Source organism: Pristiophorus japonicus, chromosome 3 (assembly GCF_044704955.1).
Source record: "Pristiophorus japonicus isolate sPriJap1 chromosome 3, sPriJap1.hap1, whole genome shotgun sequence".
Taxonomy (NCBI): Eukaryota; Metazoa; Chordata; class Chondrichthyes; family Pristiophoridae; genus Pristiophorus; species Pristiophorus japonicus.
In genome coordinates this window covers 173,568,846-173,576,149 of record NC_091979.1, presented here as the reverse complement: position 1 = coordinate 173,576,149, position 7,304 = coordinate 173,568,846, and the positions used below count along the sequence as shown (strand labels likewise).

Genomic DNA, 7,304 nt, shown 5'->3' with positions numbered 1-7,304 from the left:
ACTGAGTTATATCATAGAAAGGGCCGTGTGTACTAAGTTATATCATAGAAAGGGCCGTGTGTACTGAGTTATATCATAGAAAGGGCCGTGTGTACTGAGTTATAGCATAAAAAGGGCCATGTGTACTGAGTTATATCATAGGGCCATGTATACTGAGTTATATCATAGAAAGGGCTGTGGGTACTGAGTTATATCATAGGGCCATGTATACTGAGTTATATCATAGAAAGAGCCGTGTGTACTGAGTTATATCATAGGGCCATGTATACTGAGTTATATCATAGAAAGAGCCGTGTGTACTGAGTTATATTATAGAAAGGGCCGTGTGTACTGAGTTATATCATAGAAAGCGCAGTGCGTACTGAGTTATATCATAGAAACTCCCTGTGCCAGTTCATAACTTGTTGGCAATCAATCATTTTCATCAATTCCGTGTTATTTTTACAGGAAAAAGGTTTTTGCAAAAGCCGTGTTGAATATTTTGCTGATAAGGTTGTTGATATCGATATGGAGTGTCGAGGTTTGAAGACAGTTGACAGCAGCAGTGATTCATCAGAGTCAAGTGAAGACAGTATTGAGGTAACCTCACAATTATACAATTCAGGGCAATGGGCTTTCTAACACTTGAGGGGGTATTTACAAAACGTCTCATTGTTCTCCTGTGTTAAACATATAAATATTAATCTTTTAAACAGGTCAAAACCAAATCCAAAGAGACATCACTCGAGGAGTCGTCAAATGTGAGTATAATCTAGAAATTTTCACAGACGATTTTCTTGTCGATTTTGATTATCAACAATAAAGTGCAAAATGCTGGATCCACCTGTGTCAGAACGGCTATTTATTTTAGTTTGAGGCACTGGGGCTGAGGATTCTGATGTTCAATGCATGTGGGGTGTTTCCAAAGGATTGTTGAATTGACCCCAAATACAAGGAATGGGTTTGTTCTCCACTGAAGCTAAAGTGAGCTGAATATCTGGGGGACAGGACAGTAACAAGTGATCGCATCATCAGAGCAGGGCCTCTTACATTCTCACCAATAATAAACACTATTGACCGGTCCTTCCGGGAGGGAAACTGCAGGATCAATACCATAAATCCCAATTGGTGGGGTATGTCACCTATCATTAGTTTAACCATTGGCCCCACAGCCCCACTGTACCAGGGCGGTATTGATTATTGCAGCACTGCAGAACATGAGTTGTTTGGTGAGGATTTTTCCAACATTAATTCACTGAATCACAACTCTGAAATTTCCAAAGCTAACAATTACTCATTTATAATTTAAAATTTAAACCTTTTGTTTGGAAGTGTGTCATTGATCCCCTGTGCTGAACATACAAATATTAATATTTTAATTCAGGTTAAAAGCAAGTCGAAAGAATCATCACTCGAGGAGTCTGCAAATGTAAGTATAAACTGGAACGTTTACTGAGATGATTATCAACTACAATAAACTGTTGAAACCTGGATTCAGCTGTGTCAGATCGAGTCTGAGGCTTGTATTTAATTAATTGTCCACCCAGAGAGAGTGGGGGAGGGGATTCTGATATTCAATTGCTATTGGGTGTTCTCCAACCAGTGCCAGAGGATTGTTGAATTGGCCCCAAGAGGATTAGATTGTTCTCCACTGAATTTTAGAATGTTCTCGAATCAGAGAGAACATTCTCCTCTGACAACAACCATGGTATCAGGACAGACACAACTGATGACACCATGAACATAAGATCATAAGAACATAAGAAATAGGAGCAGGAGTAGACCATTTGACCCCTCGAACCTGCTCCGCCATTTAATAAGATCATGGCTGATCTGATCATACACTCAGCTCCACTTCCCTGCCCACTCCCCATAACCCTTTATTCCCTTATCGCTCAAAAATCTGCCTATCTCCGCAATAAATATATTCAATGACCCACTGCTCTCTGGGCAGAAAATTCCACTGATTTTAAACCGTCTGAGAGAAGAAATTCGTCCTCAGCTCATTTTCAAAAGGACGGCCCCTTATTCTCAGACTATGCCCCCAAGTTTTAGTTTCCCCTATGAGTGGAAATATCCTCTCTGCATCCATCTTGTTGAGCCCCCTCATTATCTTATAGGTTTCGATAAGATCACCTCTCATTCATCTGAACTCCAATGAGTATAGGCCCAACCTACTTAGCCTATCTTCATAAGTCAACCCCCTCATCTCCAGAATCAACTGAGTGAACCTTCTCTGAACAGCCTTCTATGAAAGTACATCCTTCCTTAAATACGGAGACCAAAACTGCATGCAGTACTCCAGGTGTGGCCTTACCAATATCCTGTACAGTTGTAACAGGACTTCTCTGCTTTTATACTCTATCCCCCTTGCAATAAAGGCCAACATTCCATTTGCCTTCCTGATTACTTGCTGTACCTGCATACTAACTTTATATGTTTCATGCACAAGGACCCCAGATCTCCCTGTACTGCAGCACTTTGCAATTTTTCTCCATTTAAATTATAATTTGCTTTTCTATTTTTTCTGCCAAAGTGGATAACCTTACATTTTCCCACATTGTACTCCATCTGTCAAATTTTTGCCCACTCACTTAGCCTGTCTATATCCCTTTGCAGATTTTTTGTGTCTTTCCCCCAATTTGCTTTCCCACCCATGAGCGCATGAACATTTATATTCTCATCTAATAGACAATAATTACTGATTTTGATGGCGGAGTCAAGGCAATACAAACCAATTGATGGATAATCTCACCATTCATGAGTTTAACCATTTTCCCCACAGCCCCACAGTACCAGTTATTGCTGCATTCAGAACATGAGATGTTTGGTGAGGATTTCTCCACTCCCACACTGAGACAGTGACTCTCAACTCTGAAATTTAAAGAGTTGCCACTTTCTCATTTATAATTTAATATCATTTAAACTTTAATTTGCTGATTATTCTAAAATTTGTGATTGTTTACAACGTGTTTCATTCACTCACTTTGCTAAAGATGTAAACATTAATATTTTGATGCAGGTGAAAAGCAAGTCAAATGAATTATCGCTCAAGAGTAAGTCTAATGAATTATCGCTCGAGAGCGAGGCTAAAGAATTATCGTTCGAGAGTAAGTCTAATGAATTATCGCTCGAGGAGTCTTCAAACGTAAGTATAAACTGGGTCTTTGTATCAGATAATTGCCTTCTTGATCATGATTATCAACAACAATTAAACACAGAACTTAGTCCATCTGAAAATGACAATTCTGTTGATTCTGTTCACTCCAGGAACACAATGAGGATTCAAGAGCCCGACACTAACCATGAATGAAACTTCTGAAAGGCTGAGCCTAGTGTGAACACAAGAAGACCTCAATCAGATTAGAAGATGTCATCAATTGTACTTTACTTGTTCATAGTTAAGGGGGACCTGGCGTTCCTGAGTGTACATTTTACTGTAACTGGGAGATTCTATAGTTTGTAAATGTTCTGTCCTTTGGTCTGTATTTTTGTTTTGTATTTTGTGGATTAAATTAAATATAAAGAAAATATTTCCTGATATTCTTCCAAATGTTGCTTCTCACTTCACTAATCAGATGGGAGTTCAGACAGACACAGCGCTCAAACCAGCCTGTCAGATACTTGTGACAAGTTTCCTCATTCTACTGGTAGCTGCTGGTGAACTGGGGCTTTGCTGCTTAAAATCTGGTATCTGAAGGTGAGCAAGAGGGATTATATCGAGACTGCATACTTCACCCAGGTGGAGGTGGGAGTCTTTGGGGGAGAAATTGGCCTGGTTTGCACCTCCCGTTAGCACCTGCGGGGGGCGGTAAACATAGAAAATAGATGCAGGAGTAGGCCATTTGGTCCTTCGAGTCTGCACCACCATTCAATATGATCATGGCTGATCCTACACTTCAGTACCCCTTTCCTGCTTTCTCTCCATACCTCTTGATCCCTTTAGCCATAAGGGCTACATCTAACTCTCTTAATGGAGCGCTAAGGGGTTAACGATTAGGCGCGCCAAAATTACCGTGCCCGCGGACTTCCCCGGTGGTTTTGCACTAGCGCTAACAGCTTACTGGTAACTGGTGAACTGGGGCTTTTGCTGCTGAAACTGGGTGTGAGAAGGTGACAAGTGTCACTGCATCAATTCTGCTTACTTCACACCTGTGGGGGTGGTAACAGAGCGCTAAGGGGTTACCGACCTAGCGCGCCAAAATTACCGACGCATGCGAACTTCCCCAGGCAGCGCTGCACTGAGCATTGCTCAGTGCTCTTCCGATACCACCCCTCTAACTTCCTTTAGCACTCTAAAGGAAATGGTAATGCATGATTTAACACTCCACCTCCCTCTTGGAGTGCTAAAGCGTAATATCCCAGCAGCAGCAAATCTTTTTTACCCAGCGATACTTTTGCGCTCCCTGAAAAGTTAACACCCTAAATGGGTCGCTATTTAATTTCTAGCCCTTTCCTTTTCCTGATACTCAAATTCACCATCAACTTGGAGAAGTATTTTGTGAGAATGGGATGGTGCACCTTTGCTGGAAGTGAACGATTAATAACTTTAAGTCTTGACTTATTGGAAGCAAAGTCCCCCATACTGGAAATAGCTACTGAAAAGCCAACTGCATAAATTAACATTCCTGATCAAATCGAAGCCAAGGTAAATCAGTGTCAGTGAAGCGGGAGGCAATCAAGGAGCAGATAGTGAGAGTTCAGAGCAAATATGTCCCCACAAAGAAAAAGGGTGGAACTCCTAAATCCAGAGCCACCTATATCAAGAGGTATGCAGGGTAGGAAAGGCAAAAAAGGAAAGATAATGTCAGATACCAAAAGCTAAATACTGCAGAAAGCCTAGAGGAGTATAGAAAGTGCAGGGGTGAAATTAAAATGGAAATTGGGTAAGTAAAGAGTGAGCATGAGAAAATATTGGCAAGTAAAATCATGGAAAACCCAAAGATCTTTTATAAATACATAACGAGAAAGAGGATAACTAAGGAAAGAATGGAGACAAAAAGAGATAACCTGTGTGTGGAGACCGAAGACCTGGGTATGGTTCTTAATGAATACTTTGCGTCTGTCTTCACAAAGAGAGAGGGACAATGCAGACATTGTAGTTAAGGAAGAGGATTGTGAAATTTTAGATGAGATAAACATAGTGAGATTGGAAATATTAAGGGGTTTCGCATCTTTGAAAGAAGATGCATCACCAGGCCCAGGTGAACTGTTAAGAAAAGCAAGGGAGGAAATAAAGGAGGCTATTACCATCATTTTCTAATCCGCTCAGGCTACAGGTGCAGTGCCAGAGGACTGCAGCACTCCTAACATTGTACTGTTGTTTAAAAAGGGAGAAAGCAATAGATTGAGTAATTACTGGCCAGTCATCCTTATGTCGGTGGTGGGCAAATTATTGGAAAAAATTCTGAGGGACAGTATTAATCACCATTTAGAAAGGCATGGATTAATCAAGGACAGTCAGCATGGATTTGTTAAGGGAAGGTCGTATCTGACTAACTTAATTACATTTTTTGAGGAGGTAACAAGGAGGGTCGATGACGGTAGAGCTTTTGATGCAGTCTGCATGGATTTTAGCAAGGCTTTTGATAAGGTCCCACATGGTAGACTGGTCAGAAAAGTAAAAGCCAATGGTATCCAAGGGAAATTGGAAAGTTAAATCCAAAATTGGCTCAGTAGCAGGAAACAAAGGATAATGGTCGACGGTGGATTTGTGACTAGAAGGCTGCTTCCAGTGGAGTTCTGTAGGAATCAATACTAGGTCCTTTGCTTTTTGTATTATATAGCAATGATTTAAACTTCAATGTAGGGGGCCTGATACAGAAGTTTGCAGATGATACAAAAATTGGCTGTGTGGTTGATCGTGAGGAAGAAAGCTGTAGTCTGCAGGAAGATATCAATTAACTGGTGAGGTGGGCAGAAAAGTGGCAAATGGAATTCAATCTGGAGAAGTGTGAGGTAATGAATTTGGGGGGGGCTCACAAGGCAAGGGAATACACAATGGGCTAGATTTTACACTTTTATGCAGATCGCCCAAAAATGGGCGTTAATTCCGGCATGGGCGGTAAAAATGGGTTTTCAGATCGTCGGCTTGTCGCCCATTCTCAAAGCCCCTAGTCTCCATTTTTGAAATTGGACATTACCACGAGTAATATGAAATGGGCGTTAGCATTAAGTCTCTCTGGCCTTCTGCCGTAAAGGGTCACCGTCCTTAGCAATGGCATGGCAACGCTCGATTCCTGCAATTCAGGAGGTCAAGGATCATCATGACATGCGCAGAAGAGGAGACAGAGAGGGGGAGCTGAGAGGGACTGAAAGCGTGTGGTGTGTGCTTATTTGGCTGTTGTGGGAGGCATGAGGGAGATTCACCAACAGCAAAAAGCCTACTAAACACCAAGAACATAGCTGGCACCAAGTTTTTGTCCAACAAATAATATATAACATGGAAGGGATGGAGGAGGCCCTGGAGCTGGTAGCCAGGAACACTGGTGGCAGAGGGCTCCCAGTGGTGCCGAAGCGCGGCACTGCACCCCAAGGTGCCGCACCCCCATTGCCAACCACACATGAGAGCCAGCAGCAACATCTTGCTTCTGGCTCGGAGCACGTTCCCACCTTGGGACCAACTTCTCCCGTATCCATCCAAGCAGCGTTCCGGCCGTACACCCCCCCTCCCCAACGAAGCATCGTCAGAGGAGCTCCTCGGCCAGGCGGCTTGGCGTCAGATGGGGAAGGGGTAGAGATGGGGATGAGAAGCGGGGGGCGGGGGGGAAGGGTTGATTTTTACAGAAATACTAATGATTTCAGACAAAACCTTGTTGTGCATTGGCTCAGATAGCTGCACCATTACACGCTGGTGATTCCTTAACATCAAAGGGTATAATCACACTTAACTTCAATTAACTTAACTTTAACTGTCACCAAGGTGATGCCCACCATTGATGTATGACCTGCACACCCAGCAGTGTGTCAGCCTTGTAAATCCAACCAATGTTCTTTCAGGCAAAGCACTCATTTATGAGCTCCTGACGTAAGAGTCTTGCAGCTATCATGCCATCACGGGCTCTTTCATGCGGTCTGCAGGGAGGCAGGGGCATGGCTTCAGCGTCAGCCTGATTGTCTGGGCCAATGTCAGCATCCACCTCCTCATTCTCCTCTTCCTCTCTCTGCTGAGGTGGACTGTCAGACTCTTCTGGCAATTCTTGTCCCCTCCTGTAGTTGTGTAGTATGGAGCACACCACCACGAATTGAGCTACCTGCTCAGGGTGGTATTGGAGCTCGCCTCCTGAGTGCTCCAGGCATCTAAAGCACTGCTTAAGCACTCCTCG

At 42.9% G+C, this 7,304-nt stretch overlaps 1 long non-coding RNA gene across 1 annotated transcript; it reads left to right on the top strand.

The window, feature by feature from the left end:
- The first annotated feature begins 693 nt into the window (after positions 1-693).
- LOC139259407 (uncharacterized) lies at positions 694-3,499 on the top strand. Its single transcript, XR_011592565.1, has 4 exons — positions 694-740; positions 1,364-1,408; positions 3,002-3,127; positions 3,250-3,499. It is a non-coding gene; the product is annotated as an uncharacterized lncRNA (long non-coding RNA).
- The last annotated feature ends 3,805 nt before the right edge of the window (positions 3,500-7,304 follow it).